This window comes from Melospiza georgiana, chromosome 1 (genome assembly GCF_028018845.1).
Source record: "Melospiza georgiana isolate bMelGeo1 chromosome 1, bMelGeo1.pri, whole genome shotgun sequence".
NCBI classification, from domain to species: domain Eukaryota; kingdom Metazoa; phylum Chordata; class Aves; order Passeriformes; family Passerellidae; genus Melospiza; species Melospiza georgiana.
In genome coordinates, this window is record NC_080430.1 from 90,280,812 (window position 1) to 90,306,382 (window position 25,571).

The 25,571-nt window shown below is 37.4% G+C and overlaps 1 protein-coding gene across 13 annotated transcripts in view; it reads left to right on the forward strand.

The window, feature by feature from the left end:
- The window catches only part of LOC131092157 (poly(rC)-binding protein 3-like), a 495,350-nt gene that overhangs the window by 72,268 nt on the left and 397,511 nt on the right, over positions 1-25,571 (forward strand). For 2 of the 13 annotated variants that reach the window (XM_058038732.1, XM_058038749.1), the window contains exon 2: positions 12,899-13,038. The exons of the other annotated variants lie outside the window; for them this stretch is intronic. The gene's annotated coding sequence lies outside the window, so the exon portion shown is untranslated. The remainder of the gene's footprint in view (positions 1-12,898; positions 13,039-25,571) is intronic. 13 annotated transcript variants of the gene reach the window in all.

The following is a 25,571-nucleotide window of genomic DNA, read 5'->3' on the forward strand; positions in this document are numbered from 1 at the left end:
CTCTAAAGAATATGTTCAGATGAGATTTTCCAAGGAGTCTAAAGGAATTAAGTGCCTTGTTGATTTATCTGTATAAAATTATATTGTCAATCAGTATTTTCATCCCCATAGCTGTTGGAGAAGAGAGCAAAGCTCCTCTTTAATGCATAAATGCTCTGTAACTTAAATCACGCTTTGTTGGAACACGTATGTCAGGCAGGCATGGCTGATCAAATTACTGAGCACATTGGCTCTGTGCGCCTTTTCCCTTTTAAAACTTACTATTAAGAAAAAAGATCTATGTCCTCTCCTTTTCTATTGCATTTTCAGGGTGAGAGTGAAAGGTGAAGGATGTAAGAGAGAACTTCCCTTGGAGTTCAGCAGCCCTTGGATTTGGCACTGGATGCTTTTCACTCTGCTAATATTTTTTTCATAGAATACAATCGCTAAAACCTTGTGTGTGCTGGATTAGTAAGGCAGCCCTGCACAGCCCTGTCAAAAAAATCTCTTCTATGTGATTCTCTTGTTTCAGTCCCCTCTCTGTTTTCTCTGATGTTGCCAAGACAGAAACGATGACAATTATGGGGGAGTAGGAAAGTGTAGGTGGAAAAGTAGATAGAAGATTGCAAAAAAACCTCAACAAACAGTAATTCTGAGATATTTATATAGTAGAAACATATATTTAGTCCTGAAATTATTTAAACCACCTAGTAAAACTCCATTTAAGTTAATGAAGAATGATGTTTGTCTGATGTTCCATCTCTTAGCTGTCCTGTTCCTCTCTTCTCCTCCCCCCTCCTACTTATTTCATTACTGACTGATTATCTGAAGGTCCTGCAAGTTAGCAGGTGTGGATGAGACTAGCACTGACAAGTGCATGTAACTGGCCTTTTCATTTTTGTTTCTGAGTGCGTGTGGACTAGCTGTCACTCTTTCTAGTATTTATACCACTGGCTTCGATGAAGGTACTGGGCTTACTACTTGAAAGCTTTTCCATTTAGGGAAGAAACATGAGTGTTTCTTTTAAACACTCTAACAATGCTGTTTTCTGCTAATAAAATAAGCAAACAAGAGCCTTAGTAACTACAGTAAAAGCAATTATCCAAGTACAAACAATAATCCAAAGATAATTTCTATTTCTGTGTCCCTCCACTTCTGTGCTGCTAGATGGGAAAATTATTTGATTCCTGTGCTAATCCACATGAGCCAGAAGGCATTTTCCATTGATCTCTACAGTGCACATTTTTTTCACCTTTGGGCACCTCTGTGAAGAAGGCAGGGTGCTGGGGTCCAAATAAAGCAGCCCAATTTATACAGACAGCTTCTTGAGTGCAACTGTCTTGTTGCACAGCCACAGCTCAGTTATATGAGTTACAGAATACAGCCTGTTCTGTAAATATTTAGGAGGACTACTTGACTGCAGTATGTTAATTTTTTTTTATTTCACAGTGTTCAGTCAAAGCTGCTTAAGTTCTCACCAAAAATATTTTTTGCTTTCTACTGGTTGCAGCCACACATTGCATTATGACAAAATATATACATGTTTACAAGTAGGTGTTTATCCAAGCCTATATCTATGTGTAGTCATACAGAGATTATTGGTAAGTTTAAGAATAAAATTTTCTGTATTTGATTATTGGCCATGTTTAATGGCAGCTAATGAGGTTTGGTTTTGAGGGGATATTATAGTTTGGGATTTTTCCATGCATCACCAAAGTGAAGGAGATTCAATCACCCCACTGAAATAAGTGGACATATAAAATTATCACGTGTAAGTGCAAAAAGCTGTCTTGTGCTTTGCTTATAACATTAAAATTTTTTTAAAAAGAAGGAATACTGAAGGACATACCTGGTTTATGGCAATACATATGCAGACTTTTATTTCACAGAATCGTTGAATTGAGGTTGAAGGGAGCATCTTGGGATCATACTGTACACCCCTCCTCCTCAAGCAGGCTCAACTAGAGCAAGCTGACAAGGGCCCTGTCTAGTTGGGTTTTGAGTATCTTCCCAGAATGAGACCCTGCAACTTCTCTAGCAGCCAATTCCAGTGCTCTTAGCAATTCCCATGCTAGGAATTGTTAAATAACATAGTACAACTTATGGCTTAAGAGTGAAGATAAGTTTTAAGGGTTTTTTTTAAACTTAAGAAATAGTCTTCAAATGCATACAAGATCATTTGATGGAAATGAGACATAAAAACCTGCGTATGTGAACATTACCTTGATCTAAAAAAACATATTATAGAGTATAATAAAAGTACAGATCATTGTTTTCTTTCACATTTTCTACATTTCCTGTTGTTGTGAAGCTTGGGTTTTGCTTCTGGTTGGTACACATAATAGCTCTAAATATTTCTTTGAAAATAAAATAGGATTTAGAATAAGAGAGGGGTTTTTTGTCTGTGTGAAGGTTTGAGTTTCCCCCCCTAGTATTTACGTTGGGTTTTCACATATCATATTTCTTTCACTATGTGAATAAACAATTCACATGATATGTGCACTATAAGGAATTCTTTGATGTCAAGCAGTTTTCCATATCCCACAATTCCTATGGACATTGGGATGTTTGAGAATTTTTCATGGGTTTTTAACATTTTCTGGAGTTTTTAACTTCATTAACAGTATCCACAAATATTTTTCTATGATAGATATATAGGCTATATTGTTCTTGCAGCAAATAAGAAAATGAAATTTAATTTAAAATAGTTTGTTCAATAATTTATTTTATTCTTTGTGTTCGTATATGAGCATGTCTAAGTGGAAATTGGTAACAAAAACATACATAGAATTTTGCAGGGGACCAGATGTGTTGTGTGTGACATGAAAAATCGAGCTTTTGGGTGATTCAAGAAGATGTAGACAGATAGAGATTAAACTCAGAGGGAATTCATTGCCAGCCATTAGGCAGGCATTCTAGGATATTCCAGTGTAATTGTGCACCTATGCACTAGCGTGTGGATGTACAAAGCAATATTTCTCAGTGGAAGCAAGAATAAACAGCCCCTCATGCAGCTAAACAATGCTCGTGGAAGCCTTGACCTGACATTCTGGGCAGAATGAATGGTAGAGAGAAACTACCCAGACTGCAGCCCATGCTTGGTAGCAGAAATGCCAGTTGCAGTTTATGGAAAAAAAATGGTCTGAGAACCTGTGACTGACTCTCAGAAACAAGAAGAGGGAAGACTTCTTGGACACAGAGCTTGCTGTAACAGAAAAACCTAATCAAACCAAAGACAACTCTTTGTTTTTCTTCATGTCTTCCTGCTGCATTCAGAGAAACAGGACTTATCTTTTAATTTTTCCCATTTGTGTGTATGTAAGTAGCATTACAATCACACCAAATTGCTTACTTTAGGAGATAAAGCATTATAAAGGCCCCCGTTTTGGGTAATGTACTATTTTTGTGTCCACTGCACATCTGTGAACATCTGTTTTATGGTCAGATCTGAATAGCCTGTATTGAATGAAGTTAGAATTTTACTGAAGAAAATGGAACCAGTTCTTCCTTCTAGGAGTAAGCCTCTGAGGTGAGGGATGTCTATACAATAGCTAAACCCCGAGGGCTGCATTTGAAAAACTTTGGCTGAAAAATGTTAGCTTCTAAATAGTGTCACTGACTGTAGATGCTGCTCAATAATTGTAAGTTAGCTAGCCTTTGGGCCAAGATGAAAACTGTGAAGACCCAATATTTATTTGTATATAACTCTAAGTTCCTTAAATATATTCTTTAATCTTCCTGAATAATTGGAGTATAGATCTGTGCCAAGCATTGTGCCCCACTTTGAAAGGAATACTCTGATATTAACAGAACACATCTCAAAAAAAGGTCCAGAGCTTTGTGGTTGTTCACTAGCAGCTCACACCCCTCCAGATTCGTCAGGAAGGCTTTTACATCCTTTGGACCTTGTTGTGAAATGTTATGATAAGGTAAGGTGGCAAAAGACCTCTCTCAAATCCTGCCAGGGTAACCATTGGTAGCTGTTCTCTTTGGGCATTGAGTCTATTTGGGAGAACACAAGCAGATTACATTTCATTCAGAAACATGAGCCAAAACAGAGAAATGTCCATCCACAGATGCACTAATCCAGTGGGATTGGGTTGAGGAGAGTATGAGAGTACAGTGTGCATTTCTATTGAGTAGAAGTGGATGTCTGGAAAGGAAAATGCAGAAAATGAATAGTTCAAGAACAGCGCTTATGAGCCAGGATGACTTTTGTTGTGTTCCTCCAGGGTAGATGACAACTCAAATTCAGTAGCTTCTTTCCTGTCAGACCATTGTAAAAGGGAGCCAAATCAATTTTGCTTTGTTTAAGAGCAGTGCTAAGAATGCTTGATCAATATTCACTTCCTCTTTTTTGTCTCTTTGTATGGCTAAGTGATTTGTACCTTTGTTCTGTTACATAGCATCTGTTACCGACTTCATTGTGCAGTGTTTATCACCTGAGAAGTTCATTACTTAGAAAAACACTTTATTTGATCCACATGGGACTGTCAACTTAAGGATGTTTTTTCTTCAGAGTGAAGAAACATCTTCTTTATTTTATAAAATAACCATGTTAAATTGCACAGAGGAGAGATGTCCAATTTACCATTAGCAAGTTAATAGAATTTTTTGCCTTGGAATGCAAATAAGAGGGAAAGGACCATCTTTTCTCTTATAGTAAAGTACACCTAATCTGTCTCCTATATTCTTGTCTATTCTTGTACAGTCTTTGGCCCTCAACAACGATATACCACTGTCTACAGTCACTTTGGGTAGAAAGCAAGAAGAACACCTAAATAATTGTTTAAAATCTCAGAGAGTTGTGAAAGCTTATCTCTAGCTACTGAAGTGTCAAGTGGCGCAAAGTGGATTCACTTGCTCCATTCAAAAGTAAGGAGCAATTTAAGCTTCACAAAGCCCCCAGGGTTTAGCTAGGAAAAGCTCTTGTGACTCAAGCTTGTGCCAGCTAACAAAGTCTTTCACAATTCACACAGAGCTAGGAATTTCTATTGTCTTATCTTTGAAGCATTGCTCACAGTGCAAACACCTCTCTCCCTTTCTCCCAGAATCATGTGATATGTTAATGAGACTTTTTGCACTTGGCCCCTTTGAACTTCATGAGGTTTGTAAGGCATCTCCTCCCAAGCCTGTGGAGGCCCATCTGGCTACCACCCCTTCCCATCAGTGTATCAGCTGGGTGGTGACGCTGGCAGACTTGCTGAGGATGCACTCAATACCACTGTCCCTGCTGCCAGCATTCAAGTTGTTCATCAAAAGATGTTGAACAAAGATGGTCGTGATGCCTATCCCTGAGGATAGCACTCATCAGTGGATTCCACTTGGACATGGAGATATTAACAGATGTAAGGGGACAGAATATAAGAAAATAAAGATAGTGTAGAAAGTAATCTTACCCCTAAGGAGTTGCAGCTGGACCAATGATCAAAGGTTAGGAACAGGCCTGACTTTACCAGGCCACAGCTGTGACCAATGAGAAGAAGATGCTATAAAAGAGTGGGGTAGCTGGGTGAGAAGGGACCTGGAGTCAGCTGGCTGCTTTGTGGAGAAGAAAGAGTCAGTGCTCTGAGGAGCTGTTCATGAGAAAACATCAAGAAGATATGAAACTTTTCTGATAGGAGAAAACCGTATGGAACCCCTGCAATGAGATGGCAACAAAGAGCAAGTCTTTGAGTTTGCTGTTTGTTGTAAGCCAATTCTTTATCACTGAATAGCCTGTCTGTCAAATCCCTGTCTTTCCAGTTTAGAACAGGATGTCATGTGGAATAGTGATATTCTTTGCACAATTCCTGTTAGACGATGTCAGTAGCTCTTCCCTCATCCACCAATACTTTATTCCCATCAGGGAAGGTCACCAACTTTGTCAGACTTAACTTGCCCTTAGAAAACCGTGCAGGCTGTCATAAATCACCTTACTTTCTATGTGCCTTAGCATAGTTTTCAGGAGAATCTTTTGGAGGTATCAAATTCTGGACTATCAAAATTTTCAGTTCCCTTTAGTAAATGGCCAGGGGTTTTTTTCTGTCACATGTCAAAGAAAAGATAATGTTGAGTTCCTGCACCTTGTTGAATCTCTCTGATAAAAAAGATTCTCAAAGGGCTTCTCTATATATTTCCATCTGTAACATATTTTTATGGTGTTTGTATTAGTATTTACTTAACTGAAAGGATACTGTGGATAAATATATTTGCAGAATCTCTTCCACTTATTATACATTATTCTAGCATCTAATGCATCATCTATATTTTTACATTAACAAATTAATTCCAGAAAGCAGAGGAGTACCTCATAAGCATACTTTTCCCATCTTCTTTTTCTTTCTTTTTTTTCTTCCTTTCTTTGGCTTCTGTAAAATTCATTAATGAACATCGGAGCTGATCTCCTGCTAACAATTACAGACACTTAAAGCCTAAGCAAAAGTCTTGATCCAGTTCATCTTCTTTCAAAGTCAAATTTTCTGAAATGGGATGCTTTTGTTCAGAAAGTCTTACCTGTATACTACTGTGCTTCTCAAATAAACGACTCTTTTGAGATGGAAGGGGAAGATAATATAATGAAAACTGCCTTTGAAATTTCACAATTCCCAGGATTTTGAGGGTAGAGTTACTCATGCAGAACATTCATTTTATCATTGCTCTTCATGGTGTCTTTCAGACCAAAGTCTTTGCTGGTTTAGCTGCTGTGTCAGACTAAGAAATTTATGTGGCAGTAGCAATTCTGTGTTGAACTGCTCTATAGCAGACTTCTTTACCAATGTGACTTGGCTATTGATGCTGTCAATATAAGCTTGATACATGGCGTTTCTTATAAATCATTATTTTCTAAGATTGTATTTCTGTCTAAAGTCAGTATATCACTTCTTGAAGGGAGCAGTTTAGTTATGCACCAGAAGAGAAACACTAAAATCTTTGAAAGGCAGGTTCTTTGCTAAACCAGAATAATGCAGTGCTTTTCCATAAATCTTTAGATGCCACTTAAAACCTGCCTTTTGAAGTGGCCCAGCTGTAGCAGTCTGTTCTCTAGCTACTGTGACTACAGGCATTTATCCTCACAGTTTTCAGGTCTTGGTCATAGGCCAGTTTTTTTTCCACGAGACCAGAAGGCTAGACATTATTCTCATTGTTGTGAATCAAAGATATTTCCCATAGAAAATTATGTACTGAGAAAGTCCAGAGAATTATTTTCTTTCTTGTAAGGAGAATTTTTTTTCATTCAAGTATTATGTCTTCTGGACTTTCAGGTTGGGGGTTTTTTGGCTTACTGTGGGAGGTTTTCAAAGACAGAAGGATGAATTAGACCTCTCTGATTTTCAGTGAGATGATGTATCCAATGAATAGGCTCCTGAGTTTCCTCTAGGTCTTTGAAAACCTTCCACGTGATTATTTTCATTTTTTTGTGCATCCATTTCTCTGTCTCTGCTGCTTTTCAAGCCTCTTTAGAAGCACTCCTGGGAACCTGGAGGAGGTATGTGCTCTACAGTCAACTCCTAATTGCTCTACTGGGTCCATCTCATTACATGTTATGTCTTATTATCCATCTGTATCTTGGCCTTCAAACATTAAACGTGACCTTGGGCTCTGATCCATCTACTAACTAGCCAAGATCAGATTTCACTACAGCTTCCACAAGAGATCTTCAAGGGGAATCTAAAGTATCCAAAAAAGGTTTTTAATGATTGGGTAGGTGACCTCAGGGAGCCACAGCATCAAAGAACCTGATATGTGCTGTCTCACCGTTTTGTGAAAGAAATAGCTGCATTTTATGCCAGTTCTGACCATTAAAGGCTGGATGCCAATTTTTCCAGGAATTGGTTAACAAAGAATATAAGCTTTACCTCTGCACATCAAAGCACTCAAAACCGTGTGCAATGAACCCAATTGTCATTCTGTCCCTTCAGGAGAAGTAAAGCCAGTGACTAGGTTCCATAATTGCTATGGTTGTGGTAATCATAAATTAGTAAAAATTATCTGGTGAAAGAAAGTTCCTCCACTGGATAAACAGTAGCCCCAAAAACCTTTGTTGACAGCAGCGTCAACTATTTCTCCTTAGGTTTGGCTATATGAAATGCTCACTACATGTAATTATTCACATGGAATAACTTCATGGTGTTCTAATGAATATATTTTTGGCTTCAGGAGACTTAAAATACGTACAATTATTATTTTTTAAAAATTCCGACTTTTTTATCTAATACTTACTAATGAATAATAACTCCTTCCTCCAAGTGACATACTAAACATGATATTGACCCTTTACACAAGTGACAAGACTGACAGAGCTAGAAAAATGCCTCCACTGTGACTTCTATTTTAAGAATTGTCATTACTTTAAACTTATGAAATATTGCCGTATTAAAAAAGCATGTTGATAACCTAGGCTAACAACATAAGTTTTAAGAACAGTATTTATTTTTATATATAAATGCATACACAGATGCAGACATGCATACAGACAAACTTATACAAACATAAACACAATAGCTGTCTAAATGAAAACAAAATGGAGCAATCAATTATAATAATGATAATCAATTATCAGTTGAGGAGTAGACCTTGGGAGTTAGGGGAAAAAAAATCACAGATGTGGCGTGCCATGGTTGAAGAGTAATGAAGCACAATAAACTGATTTTCTTTTCCTCTTGAATCAACTAGCCAAAACATGCTGTTAAGCCACAAACATGACACTCATTAAAAATAATGCTCCAGAAAGAAAATATTCCCTGTGCTACTCAGCATAGGAGGTAATAACAGCAGAGGAAAAAGGAACGGTGCACTAAGTCTTATAGTAGATCATTCATTAATTACTCCTGTAGTTCTGCAACACTATAGACTCAGAGTCATACAGAAGAGAACTATGTGAAGCTGGACTAGATTAGCAGGATTTGTCCATACCTTTCCCATGGTGTTAGGTCAGACACTCGCAGAAATCCTCAATATTTTATTACACACTGTAATCATCATGGATGATATAGTAAAACTGCTTTTTTTCTCTGCCTCTTAGACCTTTCTTCACTTAGTTGCCTTTAAAGGTAAGAACTGGTTCTGTCAGAAATCATGTATTGTAGGGAACTGCAAAATGTGTTAGTGAAGGCGTGGTGGGAAAATTCTGCTTGAAAGGTGAATGAAGCATTCTCTACAGTGGATACTTTACAGTTGGCTTCTTGAACTCAGCAAAGTAGGGGATGTTCCCAAAATAGCATTTAGATCTTAACAGATACAACTGGTCCAATTCAGAGGTGACATAAATAGGAGCAGACAGAGGGAGTAAGCAACACTCCTGGTGTTCGTGCTAGAGTTTACAGTGGCATCACTTAAGTAGCAAAGCAATTGGAGAACAGAGCTGAAACAGGCTGACTTATTTGTGAGAAGAAAAATGCAGAGTGCAGGACTGTTTCTGAGGGACAGGCAGATGGGAAAGAATATATGCTCTATTTAGGCCAGGGACCAATCCTTCAAATGTTTGTGTGTTCAAGGCCAGGTCAGATGGGATTTTAAATAACCTGGTCTAGCAGAAGATGTCCCTTCCCTTGACAGTGGGGTTGGAACAAGATGATCTTTAAGGTTTCTTCCAACCCAGACTATTCTGTGTTTTTGTGATGAGTATCTCCATAGGTTCTTCCAAGTTCATCTTTGTATAAGCAGTGATCGTAACAGGGGCCATTTTCCCACAGATCAAATTTGACTTATGGGCCAAAGAAGAAGCCTGGCACAAGGATATGAAAACCTGTCTGTGTGTTACCTAGATGGAGGTGCTTATGAGGCCAGTCACTGCTCCCTTCTGGAAATACTGAAAGAGCCTTCCTGTTTTATTGAGAATGAAGGCCAGATTTTTTTTCTTCTGTTTTCTGGAGCTGAGATCTACAACTGTTTCCAAATTAATGTATGCACATCCCTGGTCACAATCTGCACCTCTGCTAAGTTTGGAAGTTAAAAATTATCTACATGTGAGAAGAAAAAACCCAGTGAATAGCGTTTTTTATCATGCTTAAAAATTGCATGGGGAGTGCTTTAATTTGGTGCAGTATTGCTTCTGACAGCCAAAATTGAATCTGCCTGTAGTGGATTGTTGCCTGTTACTGGATAGAAACATTTGTTAGGTCGAGTACGTGCTGCTTCAACAGACAATGAAAAAGATAAACAATTGATTGCAATCAGAAGCCAAAACAAAAGCATTGCAATAATGTTGCATATTTGCATAGTTATCATGAATCTGGGGACAATATTAAAAAATCTCTTTTAATGCATATACAGACGAGAATTAATTTAAGAAAAGGGCCTGGGGAGACAGATACCAAACACTATCAGATTGTGCAGTGACTTTTGACTGCTTTTCTACTGGATATGAAAATCATCCAAGGCCTGGAAAAGCCAAAAGAGGAATCTTTATTTTAAACTTGATGTTGAGTGGGCAACTACTTTTGGGTAAAAATGTCAGTTTGTGCTCAGATGAGGTCTTGGTGGAGTTCCTACATGCAATTCTGCCTCTCTAGTAATTCTTTCTCCAACACAACTGGCTGGCAGTAACAGTCCAAGGCAAAGCCTTCATGGCACTTACTCCTCTCCAGAATGCTTTGGAAACTGTAATATCAGTTTCACAGTAATTCCAATATATTCAATTGGAATTAAATTTCTAAAACAGAGTACAACACCAAGCATTTTGTCATTCTGTCCCTAAAACAAATCTGGTGGAAGAAGGAGTGCACAGAAATATTTATATAAATAAATACTTAATCTTTTTCTGTTCACGACCATCTCTGGGTTTAGTATGTAAATATCCCTGTATGTTGCTGTGCAATGGAAGTGTTCAGATGAGCTGATCGCTTTCTACCTGTATTCATCAGGACTAAAGGATATAATTCTGGAAAACTAAACCTGTCCCATCTCAATCCTGTCGGGTTTTTTTTCCTACTAGTATCAGTGTTGAAACTCCCAATGACTTCAGTGGAAGCAGCACTGAGACCTAAATTCCCTAAAATGTTAAATTTAAATGAAACTCCATAAAAAATGCTTCACCTCCTCCTGTTCCCAGAATGGAATAATACATTGTTTTCAAAGCCATAGTCTGGAGAACAAATCACAGATTAAGTTTGAGGGGTTTTGGAGAAAGGAATTAGAAGTGTATCTGTGGGAAAACAGTTTAGACAAATTGTTTATGTTGTCTGTCAACAACTGCTTGGTTTTTGTAATTCAGCCTTACTGATGTTGCTAACTTAGAATTATATATTGTAAAATGACATTACATCTGTTTTGTGGGGAGAGAGGAATGCTGATGTGAGAGCACCTCTTAATGAGGAGCAGTTGATATATATATGGGCAGTTTTATAGTTTTGTCAAACAACATAAAAGTGTTATTTTGGATTTACTAGCAGGAAATAAAATCCAAATTGAAATTAGATTTTTAAATGGCACAAAATTCCAATGTTTTTTATGTCACTACTAAAAAACCCCCACATCCTGTTAAATAGGAAGCCTTAAAGCTCTAGTAGTATATTGAAGGCAAAATCAGGGATATTAGTTACTCAAGCAAAACTTTTTTCTGTGTTACTGCCATTGGAAAATGAATAAGTATTATTCATTTTGTCTTTTTTATAAGCTGGTTGAAGTTATTGATAGAAACACTGATTTCACCATATCCTATTAAATATGACTGTGAGGGGTTCAATTCTGACACCTTTTCTTGCCATACTTCCATCCTGAAATCTCAGTGAGGTTTTATCTCTGTAACAATTCACTTGCAGTGAATTTGAGGCAGTTTCAGGACATTTACATCAAATCTTAGAAGCATAATCCTGAACATTGTCATAGGTGAAATTATGGTTATTGACTTTTGAAATAGAGGTAATAAATGTTGTTAGTTTTTTCTGTTTTGGAATGTAATATTTATGACCTAACTCAACTTCTCCTTCTTATTTGATCCATATCATCAACTTTAATGGGAAGCAACAGAAATGGTTTAATCAGTGGCCACATAATGTTGAAAAGTGGACAATTCCACCTTTATCATAGTTCACACTTTTGCTTCATGTCTGCTGGGCAGTCAGTTTTTTGCACTCAACTTTCATGGTTTCATTGCTTGTAGCTTCATATAGTCCATTTTTGTTTTTTGAAAGATAAATTTCTCTCTCAGGGCTTACTATTTATCTCTCACACTTGCTCTTGCTTTCACTAATTATATGACAAAGGAAGGTGATGCAGTCAGTAACCTTTTTAGAAGCAGGTATGTTTGTTTGATATGTTGCTTGTTTCTCTGTGGAAAAGTAAATCTACTTCAAAGGAAGAAAAATCCCTCTTTTCCTCTTCCTCATTAATATAGAAGAGAACATCTTAGTAGAGTGTGAGGTGCTTGGGACAAGATAAATGATGTTTTTATTAAAATTAACCAAGCAAACCATTTTCTGCAGGTTGGGTTGCATTGAAATATATTTTTCTTCCTAAAACGCAAGTGCAGTGGCTCCCTAACCTAGAATTAAAATAATTTTAGATATTGCTGGCATATTATCAACAGACATAGAAGAGAGCTTGTTTGCCAGCTTGTGAAAAGAATCTGAAAGTGAAGAAGTGGGACGTGGTCTCTTTGCTGACAAGCAGGAGGTCACTGACTTTAGCATGTAAATCCCAAACGCTTCAGAGGATCACCTCTTGTCTTGGAAGAAGGGCTCAGAATGACTGCAAAACTGAGTTACAGTGCAGTATTTAGAATAATTTATCTAAATCACATTGTAGGTGTTCTTGTCCCCTTGTGCAGCAAAATGTATTTAGAGAGAATGAACGAGAAGCTGCATTTAACCTAACACTGCCCTGCTATGATATCCCACATCCTGGGACCAAAGGCTAGCTTGTATCCTGCTCTCCTTTCTGTCCCTTAATACAAAAAGGAAGGAAATTAACAATTCCCTGGTGTTTCCCTCTGTTGTAGGAGGAGGAAGTAAGCTCAGCCCATGGAAGAAGGGTAGAACTGAATTTGAAGCAAATTTGTTGGCTAAGAGAGCATGGCATGATATGATTTGAGGCGAGAAAAAGCAAGAGTTTACACTCCAGAGCATTGAGTGATCTGCTGTAAGTATTGGTAACCAAAAAGGTATTTGTAACTGGAATAGGGCAAAATTTTGTGATCTCAAAACAATGCGAGGTCTGTCCTCAGGAAAATCTGATCAGAACAATTTACTTATATATCAGACAGTGGTCTGAGTCCAGGTATGATTTCTGATAGCCGTGGCCAAGTTAGCCTGTTGTCTTGCTCCAGCCTCAGGTTGCCAGAGAAGGGAAGTGCTGAAGAAAAAGCACAGCCAAACAACAAATAACTGGGAGATCTGGGGAACTGTACTATTTTCTCTTCCAAATGTTGCACTCCCAGACAGTGTGCCACCACATTATTTCATACGGTCATTTCTTGCTGGGCAGCAAGACTGGATTGAATTGTGCTAGAAACTGCAAAGAACCAGCTCAGGAGTCAGAGAAGTAAGAGTGCTCCCACTCAGATTCTTTACTTCATATGTTCCTCTGATTTATGGATGGAGTGAGGGGATTGACCTTATCATGTTTGAAAACATGAAATCCCATAGGAAATGTCAGAATACTGAGTTGTAAACAGGCCAGGACGAGGTAGAATTTTAGATGCTGTAGATTTCTGTATGCATGCAGGTAGGATCTATCCTGAAAAGAGATTAGCTCCTGAAGTTGTGCTGGATAAAGGAACCAAACTAATCTATGTACTAAGGCATTTAACTTGCACTGATCAGAATTTTATCACTTTGATAATGCAGTTTTGAATGCAGAAATCTTTCAACATTCACAATATAGTGTCCTAGTTGAAATGTGAAAGTAAAATAGCTAGAAATACTGCACATTAACCATGCATGCATTTTCATATGCTAGCATTTCAGGTCTGATAAACTGATTGTGTATGATCTGAATGAACCCGTTGTTTTAGAGTAATCAAGCCTGATTATAATTTTCCCTTTTTAGTCTCCTTACAAACAACTCTAAACCCAAACAAAAATAACAATTTTTTTTGTCTTCTGGGGTAACATGCAAATGAACTGCTGACTCATAAGTCCTTGTGTTAGGCACAGATTGCCAGCTTGAGAAAAAATGATGAGAGAATGTAGCATTTTGTAGTTTTTTAATTTTATGGATGGTGGTTGCCAATATGTACACAGGGTTGATGTTAGTGGAAAAGTCGGTATTTTATCCTCTAGGCCTTCCATTTAAAAAATTAGCTTGTGATTAATTGCTGTGTGCTTCCATTACTGCAACATAGATGGATTTTAAAAGCCATTTGACAAAAAAAATGCACCTTGGAGTATTTTAAGTGCAGCAGCTGTAGAGCACTCAGTAATTTTATTTTGTGTTTTTTATATTCATAGTGACTGGAAAAAAAACTTGACTTAGGATCACAGTATAATAACATCAGTTCTGTTCTTCTCCAAAGTTTAATATTCTGTTTGTGTTTAAGAAGCTAACAACCATATCTGAAACTCATTGATTATCTGCTTATAATAGCTCATCATCTCAATGAAATAGATCAACAAACCTTTTCCATTTTGTCAATTGTATGCCAAATAACAACAAAATGGGGGCAAAGGTATTTGAAACTGTATTAGAATAATGCTAATCTGGTTTATTTATTCTGAAAAAAATTATTTAAAGAATAATTTGTGATCAATTTAAATGGATCCTAATTTCAGATTAAATGAGTTGTTCTCTTCATTTTTCTAAAGAGTATATTTATCTATCCTATATCTATGTAGAATATAGTATATAGTATATTTATTTATTCTATCACTGACTCATAATTTCATTTTTTTACAAGTGAGAAGAACATCTTGAAGCAATGCATGCATTCAATTAACATTAATTATTCTATTGATTCTAAGGTTTTCTGTCCTAGATTTTAAAAAAATCTTGTAAAATCCATTGTCCAACGCACCAATATTTGCTACTTCTACATTAAATCTCACCAGATTAACATTGTTATTCAAGTGTGTGGAGTTGGATGGTTGGATGGCTCTCTTTTTTTTTTTTGTCTTTGTATTTAAAGTCCAGATAATCTGCTGGATATTCTTGCTCCAGTTCCTTGGCCTATTCAAACATACCAGAAAACAGAAATATATCCCTTCTATGATGAAACCAAGGCAACCCAAAGAATATCTTTGCTGAAGTTCACAATTGACTGTCACAAATGAAAACAAATTGATAAATTACAGTTTGCAAATGACTACAATAGGAAATTAAGTGGTTTGTAATAAAAGCAAATTTCAGCACTTTTAGACAATTGCTTAAACCATCTGCAAAAAAAAAATCTGTTTCTTTTTCATTGAATATACAGAGATTTTGTATTAACAGAATTGAGTCCTTTCAAGAATCAGCACTTGATCACAGGAGAATGAAATGATACTTCACAATGGATCTGATAAATGAGACCTTTATATATGAACAGGCACGTTGATTGACCTCTGATTTTTTAAGGACTTTCAAAAAGCAAACCTGAAAGAAGTTTAATTCTTTCCTATTTATTTTGGGAAGCAAGTGGTTGAGCCATGTGCTGTAATGACTCAAATCTGGATTTGAATTTCTTATCAATATTTTGACAGAATGATTGTAATGCACAGCCTTAAAGAAAGTCGTGTATCATCCTAAAATACTGCTATTTGATTTTGGTACTTCACTACAGGAAAAAAAAAAAAGGCAGGAAATCTAGACGTTCAATGTTAGCAATATGTAAAAACCTAAGGATATTTTGATATCAGTACTTCTGCCCCGCATTAGTTCATAAAACATTTAGAATAGGAACCTATTGCTGAAATTAAACCAGTTGACATTGTTACTTTGATCCCAATGGAGGTATGTGTTATGGCTGTCCTGTCCTGCACCCTTCTTGCTGTGGCTGAGCAACTTAGCTATCCTTAGCTACCTGTGAGTTTGTGTGACAGGGAAAATGAACCAACCAGAGCTCTGCTCTGATGGGGCAGCATTGCAGCATCGTGTTCTGATATGTTTGCTACCAACAAAATGCATGCGAGCTCATCTTTCACTTTTAAATGAGTCAGGTTTCCCTTGGAGCCTTTCAGTTAGAAGAAAGAAATAAACACTTAGCAAAGGTTACTGACAAAACCTACACTTTTACTACTTTTTTTTATTATTATTATTTTTAATAGGAAAATGTGCAAGCTTCCTTCTAGCAAAAAGATGTAAATTGTGGATTTTAAGAAACAAATCCTGCTGCACAGCAGGTTTAGACAGGCTGCTACTGTCAGGGCCTTAAGGCATTCTGTGGCTTCCCTGTGGTAAGCCATGGTTCTCATTTGTAAAGCCAGGAGAATTCCCACTGTTGCTGTAATCATATGCATGATCCTTCTTCCATCTCAGTGCTTCAAGCATCAGTTAAAAAAGGAAAAATAGGGCAAATGGTGGTTGTCATGTAGTCAGCTGTCCAAGAGCTCAGAAATTTCATTTATTTTGTGGGATTTAATTTTGTCCTCAGGAAAAGAATTAAGCTTTTTAGTGGAAATCTTATAAAAAAATACTACTAAAAGAAAAGAAAGAGAAAAAAAGCCAAAAAAAAACAAGCAAAAAAAAAAAAAACCCACAGAGAAAAAAAACAAACAACAAAAACAACAACACCAAAACGTGTCCTGATTCAGACATGGCAGTGAAGACATCAGAATTAATTTTTTTAATGTAAAATGAGAATAATTTTTCCAATTTACTTGTGTTTTCCAAATATGTAAAATCCTTTCAGAAAAGGCCTGAGTCCATCCCATGAACCTTGTCGTATAATCTCTGTGTTCTGTCACTTCTGCATTTGGTGACATCCTGTCCAGTGTTTGATTCTGCAGCTTTCCTATTAACAGCCTTGATGGACTAGTTTTAGCATGTCTTTTTGATTCCCTTTATTCTTTTGATACTCAAAAAATATAAATCAGTGTGTTTCACAGGTCAGTTATGTTTTGTGGGTAAAAGTACTTTGGTGTCTTTCAAGCCTTCCCTTTGAAAATTTCATTTCATATCCCCTCCTTCCTGTACTGTGAAAAGGCTGAGTGTGTTCCCTACTTATCTTCTCTGGGTCTTTCATGATCCTGTAAACCTCAGTCTCCCCTCTTTCTGTCTTCTGTCTTTTCATTGTTAAAAAGTGCTGGTCTGCTACTTCTTGCCTGCTGTGGAAGCTGCTTCAGAAATTTCATTGTGCCTGCTGCCCTCCCATCTAGCAGCAGGGAAAATTCTAGATTGGAAGGAGCCTCTGGAGGTCATCTTAGCCCACCTATAGCTGACAGCAGGGGTTTGGATGAAGTTATCCATGTTATCCATTGGTCCAACAAGACAAGTCTTGAATTACTTCCACTAAGGGAGGTTCCACAACTTCTCTAGACAACCTGTTCCAATGTATGGTTGTTCTCACAGCAAAGAACTTCTTCCTGTAGTCTGATGAAATTGCCTTTTGAAGCAAATGATGCTCATTGCTTCTTTTCCTCTTGCTGTGTCCTTGTGAAAAGAGTATCTCTATTTTCTCCATAGCTATCTCCCTCTCTAAATATTATAATCACATATTGAAAGTATGTGATTAGACTCTCCCCTCCCTTCCAGTTAATTAAACTGAATTCCATTTACCTTTCAACGGGCATCAGCTAAGGGGCCCTTCACTGAACCATCTCCAGTTCTTCAATGTCTCTTTTGAGGTGGGAGTCCAGAACTGGACACAATATTCCAAGTATGACCTAATAAATACCAAACAAAGCAGTGACAAACTTTCACCTGCTGGGTTTACTTTGGCTGCTGCAGTCAAGGCCCCAGGTTGGTTTCATTGCTGCAAGGATGCACAGCTCAGTCTTTGGACTGCTATTCAGGATTATTCCATCACAGATGCAGGATCCTATAAAGATCTTTGTTAAATATGATTCAATTCCTGTTGGCCCAGTCTTACAACTTGTTGAAATCCCTGTTTGTTGTAGTGTATAATATATACCTTGTTGTGTCTTACTCTGTTTTATCTCACAGAATGTAGAGCAGAACTCTGAATCAGTGGAGGCATGGAGCCATGCTATTTGCTTACATTAGCATAGTAACAACAACAAATAATAACAATAACAATAACAATAATAATATAAATATGAATAATGTTACAAAATTATTTTGATATCATTTTATATTATCTTTATTATTAATATTATTCTTAATTTATTGTTTCTTTATTATTAGTTGATAAAATCTGTTTTCTGGGTTTTTTTTCTGTTCGTTTGCAGGTTGTCAACACTGATCTATTTGCTTTTTTGATCAACACTGAAACTAACTAGATGTTTTCACTAAAATGTCCATGCTGATTTTGAGATCTGTTTCATCAACAGTGATAGCTAGTTCAAACCTAGCAGAGTATTTGTAGAGTAAAAAGGGCATTTTCTTTTCTGTACATATTAATTTGAATTTATTGACACTGAATATCACCTGTTATTTTATTGCCTAGATTTTCACCTACCTTCACAAAAAGAAAACTGAAATATGATGTGATTGAATATGAAATTGCATTGTTAAAGATAGCCAAGTATTCAGTGTTTTTGATAACACAAGAAACAGAAGTCATGAAAAGAATTTGCAAAATTTTTAGAACATACAGAAATACTCTAATTTCTACACTATTTTAGCTGCTGAAAGTATGTATGGTTTCAATGCTTATTTTAAAAATATATTTTAAAGTGATGTATCAAGACTGAATAAGAATAAAACAGTCCAGGCTCAGAAAGTCCCAAACACAAGGGTTACAAAATTTCTATATTTGACTGATTCTTAATTGTTTTATCACCACGAATATCTGTTGTTACCTTTTATCAAAGACAGAGTACCGAACTATACATTGTGACCAAGTACAGCCATTTCACATTATACTTCTGAGGAAATCATCCACTGCTCAGTCCATCTTAGATTGGAGTTTCCTGAATAAATCTTTTGTGTATACTTCGTTCTGTTTCTAAAGGTGGCCAGAGGAAAAAACTGTTTTTCTTAACTGTAGAACGTGACCCTAGAATCCTGATGAATACAATATAATCTGTTTTATAGTAATTCATAGTGAGAAAGTTCATTGCAAATAGTCAAAGGAATGTGCAAAGAAATGCATTGGAAAGATTCATAAACAGCTTCTCCTGAAAAAGTGCGTGTGAGTGTGTGATCAGGCTGTGTATAAGGAGCAAGCTTTTCAAACTTACTGAAGTTTGAAATTAATACTAGATATTGACATAATTTTGAAGATAAACCCTTGGTAGAGTACACAGACTGTATTTCTGAGAAGTATATGGTAAAACAACTTGTAATGACTAGTAATGACATGACTGTGTTTCATTTTTGGGATGTTACACCTAGGAGATTTGCACCTTGTATCTCCATTTTTGTTTCTGCACAGCACAACTCCATTTTTAAAATTGCCTTATCTTCTCACATAGTTCTCCTTATTTACCAGATATTTGTTACTTATCCTTTGACATACTTTCCTCTAAGAAGGGCTTCAATTCTAAAATGTTTGTTGCTGTGATTTCTGACAAGGTGTCATATTTCCTTCTTTCACTAGCAAATAATTGGAAGTACACTCTTGGTTGGTTGTGGCAAATAATTCTGGAATGTAGAATGAAGAGTTCCCCTGGTTTTGGGTTTGCTTGCTTTTCTGCTTCTAGGGGTAAGGGTGGATGTGAGATCAAGAACTTTAAACTTCTACTGCCACTGAAGGATGAGATCCTGCCCTCCTTCCACCCAACAGGTTTATTTCTTAGCCTGTGTTTTCTCTGGTGTTACCACAAGTGTTTCTGGAAGGAGCCAGCCTGGGTTACACCCACAAAGGCAGCAATGTTAGCTGAGACATCCAGGGCTACATTTGGTAGCAGCATCTGTTCATGCCAGCTTTAAGTGTTGACACTTTAGCTTAAACAGGCTTTATTTGCTAATATTTGCAACATCGATGAACAGCTTTTACACTTCCAAATGGCTGTATAAATGGGTAATCACACATATCTACATCACAGCTAATCCCTTGAAGGGACCTGCTACAAAAGGTTTTGGTTTTTTTTTTAATTTTGCCTTTGATAGAGAAATTTTAAAAAAAGAACTATTTTAACAGAAGACCCTGTAAGACCCAAAATAAGTAGCATGTAATAGGTTAATTTATTATTTTTGCCCATTAAATTGCTTGAATGTTCCTCATTGAGCTACTTGGTAGTGTTGAAGTCAACTTCTCACTAAGTAAAATGGTGTCAGTAATCCTTGTTAACTGAAGAGATGTCCTGTAACTGCACATTTTAGTTAATTTTAGCAACTATTCAGACAAATTCTCACCTCCTCCCCTTAACAGATATGTTCTAATTCCCTAGGAAGAAGGCATAAAAAAAGCCTGAAAATGATGTTTCCAATTAGTGTGGCTTTCTCATATTTAAATTCTGTGTGGCTCTGCCAGATGATTGAATGAAATGTGATACATTCTTTTGATCTTTGTTGAGATGATGTAGCCTGTTAAATATTGTTTCCTTATACCGTTCGTGTTGACATAGATTGCATTGTGCCGCTTATAGCAGCTTTGGCACAGCTCTGGAATCGAGTGTTCAGCAATGATTAATGACCAAGCATACACGGGCCTACTGTTGAGTCTAAGAGCTCTCTAATCTCTGCTCCTGTTCCTTCCCTCAATTTCCAGCATTAGCTAATGTGGCTTCTGTGAGCACAGCAGTTCTGGTGTCTCATCATACAGCTTCTACTGCCACCAGTTAGCATAGCATAGAGCTAATGGTCATTAAATTCTCAGTTTTCTTAATTCTTGCTTATGATTGCATCTTTGGTGCCCTTTCTCACAGTTGCAATTTTTTATTTAGTGTTTAATAGAGAAAAGGCTTTTAAACCTGTGCTACACCCTTTTTTTTAGTCCTTGCACACTGTAGAATCATTTAATATCCTTTGATATGTTATGCCAATTAAGTGATATGTGTGTTAACATAAATATTTAATTGTTAAAAGAGAGATTGCTTTGGCCTAAAGCTTTAATTGAATTAGATGCTTTTCAGATGATTGTCAAGATTAAACAGTCCATTATGAACATTTGCCACTGCAGGAGATTTCTGCTTATTGAAAGACAAAAGGGTAATTTCATCTAGCATTGCTGTAAACTGTACGGGTCCTTCATACTGATAAGGGAATTCTCCCTCTTTTAACCTTGATATGTACTGTAGTAATGAATTTATGAATCTTTAAATTCAGGCACATCATTAAAGTGGGGATATGATATTAGCACTGCCAAGTAAATTAAAAGGATGAAAATTTATCTACATAACAGCTAAAGAGATCAGAGTCAATACCAATTTGTCAATAATTACCATTGCTTTAAAAAGCAAAACTAACACAATAAAAGGAGGCAGCTATGGATCTTTATTGCATACTAACAGGAGTTTGATTAATTCCAATGACAGACTTCACATGGCAAACTGGAGTTTTAGGGAAGCTAATTTTCCTTGACACTGGGCTGCTGAGGCACCTAAACTATCACATACACAAAATATGCTTGTGTTAATATGGAATCCAACTGTTTTATTATCAGCCCAAAATATTTCTGGTTTGGGGCAAAATGTTCCTGTATTGCAGTTTTGCCTAATTATGTGAATGTCTTCCACAGATCAGAATCCTGTTTTCTTGATATGCTGTGGACTGTAGTCATGCATATATCTCACACTGAAAACACGTCACAGCAGTTTCCTTCAAAATATGGTACAGCTATGCATAATGCATGATAAGACTAGAGAGATGTGCAATGTGAATCAAAGTTTTAATGTCCTAGTTTTCCAGATATTATTATCTATTCACTGTGTTTTTAAAGGAGCTCTGATTAAGAATCATCTCAGCTGTGACAAGCCATAAAGCCAAGCACGACATTCAGTGAGAACCTGAAAAAAAACCTCTCTCTGAACAAGTTTTTATATTAAACTCATCATTGGGGAACTTTGTTCTTATTTTGCCAGTTGCTGGCAACATTTTGTCACCAAAGGTCAAAGAGCAAAGACATTCAAAGCACAATACCTTTCTTCTTTGAGTCTGACACACCTGTCCTTACTCAAATGGTTGGTCTGTATTTGCTCCTTTGTATTTGTTGACCAGGTCTTCAAAAGAGCAGATGCAAAATTTCAACCATCCTTTCTGTCTTGGGACATGCTGTAAAGTAACTGAGTGCCTGGCTTGACTTGAATTCATATATGACCCCTTGGTCTGCAAAGCATCCAAATATCAAAAAAGCTGTTTGAATGTAAAATGTACAGCTCAGCTTCACATCTGAGTGCAATCCTGTTGTGGGACTGCACATTCTCAGGTCAACTGTTTTTTCACTTACACAGTATGAGACTACTGGAGTCTACCTGAGATTTTATGCTAAATGCAGTTCTTACACAGGCTTCAGGCTTATGGGCAGTCCAGCCACACCCTGAGATTCTTATTGTCTGGGGTAAACAGCACGAAAGAGTCAACAGTGTGACTGATGCTAAGATTGTGTCTGTACAAGTGAAGGAAGTAATATCTAGAGTAAAATGGAGTGAAAATCAAACATCTTGCTACTTCTGCAGGACTGCTGGGAAGCATTCCCTCATTAATGTGAGAAGCTCTTCTCATTTTGCTGTAGGGCAAGTGCTTGCTTAAGCAGGCAGGAGGGTTTTCTCTTGTTCCTTGTTAAGTGTACAAGATAGTGAAGGGGTTTTAGGGTCCCAGTCATGTAACAGGTCTAAAATGAATTATTTCAAGTACTTGGATAATTCTACTGTCATTATGTTTTCTTTAATAAAAACTATGTACCGAGAAGTGTATTATTGTGTGTATTTACTGAGTCATAAGCAAAATTAATTTGATAATTTCTGTGTATTTATGGTTGATGGTAGCTGGGAAAAAAAAAAGTAGTGTAAAACTGCTTTCTACACTTGGAATGATTGAGAACTGATTCTTTTTTATTTAAGAATTTTAAGCATCATTAAAGCAGTAGGCTAGAGAGGGTGCTGTTTGCCTGAGTGCTTTACTAGCCACTGGAAGGAAGGTGATAAATTTGTATTGAAATATCATTTGAAAACATAATACATAGAATGAGTTCTTACTGGGTTATGGATGCTCATTGATCTCTTTTCTAGCTTTATTTCTTTACTCTACTGGAGACAGTAAAAGGAGAAAAGGACTGGTGGGAGTGTAGGAATATGAGGGTCACTACGAGGAGCAGTATGAGGTCGAGAAAGTGGGAAGAAATCAGACCAGTGAGGGGAAATGCAAATATTTACTCACACATATGTTGGTACAGATAGGAGGGCAAGTGCTGGAGGATGCTGCAGTAAGAGGTGCCTACAAAATTGTCTTGGTTTGAAAAGACAGGTGTCTGCTAATGAAGGGACGAGCCTCCCCTGAACTGGAAACTGTAAATCCCCTCCCTCTGAATTGTTATAAATTTGAAATTAAGAGGGACTCTCAGGCAAAGATATGGGAGCAGGAATAACAGTACTTTATTAGGGAAGAAAATAAAAAAATAAAATAAACAATGCAGTAATACAAAACAACACTGCCGGAGTCAGAACATAACCTGTCACCCTGTTGGTCAGGGTGTTGGTAGCAGTCCAATTGGATGATGGCTGCAGTCCTCCTGCAGTGTCAGGTGTGGTTCTGTTGGATCAGGGATCCTGTAGAAAGGTGTCTCCCTCTGAAGATCCAGTAGAAAAGGCAGCTGTTCCTCTAGGAATCCAGTGGAAAGTTGTTCTGGTGTCCCAAAATCTCAGGTTATATCCAGTTAGGAATGCTTGGCTCCTCCCTCTGGGCAGAGCATCTCACAATGGCATGCTGTAATTTTTACCAGTCATGCAGTGACATTCAATAGCCCATTAACAGCAGATGTCTCCCTGGGGGGTGGATTGGTTTGTGGAAGAGATAAAGAAAAACTGCCCAATTAACAGAAGATAACTGCCACACCTCTAACAGATGGCAAAGAGAATACACATGGCCTTCTAGGACAAAAATAAAGGAGCAGACTCACCCAGTGAGAAGGCATTAAGAAAATCAGGCAATTCTTTATTCGTTGTTTCTCATTGGTAAAGATGGGCTTTGCAGCCATGTCTCTGTCCTTGCTGAGTGGTGTGACTGGACCTGAGGCAGAATTGACAAGAGCAAGAGGGCCAAGGAAAACCCTTCCAGCTTCCCTTCCTCCTGCTGCCCTTGTCCATGCCTGCCCTTACCAATGGGAGTAAAGCTGAAGGGCAAGGCACGTGCGTTCACTGGAGGAGGTGAACCTTACATATCAGCAGCAGCATTGTAAGGCTGGTTTAGTCAGAGAAATTGCACAGTGGGAACAGAGCTGGGCAAGACCAGCCCACAGCAGTCATTGAATCTAACTTCAGACAAGACCACATGTGACAGCCTGTGGAGAAGATTCCTCCAGGCCACTAAAAATGCCATTAACTTGGACATCTCCTTTACAGATGACCTCAGCTGTTAGAGGCAATACTAATCTTCAAAAACCATGCCTGCCCATAGCATGTGAAAGGCTGCATGGACCTGCAGTAGGATTGTTTTTGATGCCTTCTGCCAATGAAGGGGGAGGCACAGTGCACAGTCTGAGTGTGCCACTTTTGCTTTCCCTCTGCACTCCTCTCCAGGATGCTGACACTCAGCAAAGCACCATGAGGGTTAGAGATGCAGATTCAGTGGGCTGTCATTACTGGCTCCAAACTGAGTGGAAATGCCCCTACCCAGGGAATACTCTGCCTAGGAATGGCTCATGGCCTTCTTTCTTACACCATATTGTCCTGGGGCTGTACACAACATCACGAGCACACATACACTGCTTTTAGCTCAATGCAGAATCTAATGCTAACTGTCTTGCACTATGTAATCGTGAAATGTGGGGAAAATAAAGTGCTTTTTGTGTTCAAAATTCAAGTTAGAACTTCAGCCAGCTGAAACAAGTGACTTCTTTGAGAATGAGCTTGTGATCCTAAAGTGGTCTTACATAACCACATAGAGAATTGGAGTAACCTAACTAAAGCAAAAAACACAACTCTGAAGAGAGATGATATTTGGTATTTACAACCATTATTCCTGCAATGTAGTTCGGATCCACAAAGAAGAGGCTTTGTGAATACAGTTTTTGCAAATAACTTTAAAATTCTTCTTTGTTTGCAAATTTGGAAGTCAGATTTAAGCAAAATTCAGCCTTAAGCAAATTTCTTCTTGGCTGTGTAGTAAAAACTCTCTGGTAGCCTATAGATGTGCGATAAAGAAGCTCAGGCAGAACACTGACCTGCAGTGACAGCATTCGTGTTTTTTCTAGTTACCTCTTTGCTTGCCCTGTGATTTAGTGTTATGTGGGTGAGATATTTGCTAATACACAGGAAACCCTTGAACGTGGAAAATTGTACTTCCTAAAATAGATAGCATTCTCAAGGGGGAAACAGCAAAATTACATGAGATTCATAGAATAAGGAATAACTAAAATTGCCCAATTATTTAAACTGAGGTATTTTTCTATCAATAGAATATCTTGCTGAGCTTGTGGAGCATAATTTAGAGTAGGCATTTTGCCTGCAGATCACAATATAAATATTTTATATGATCTC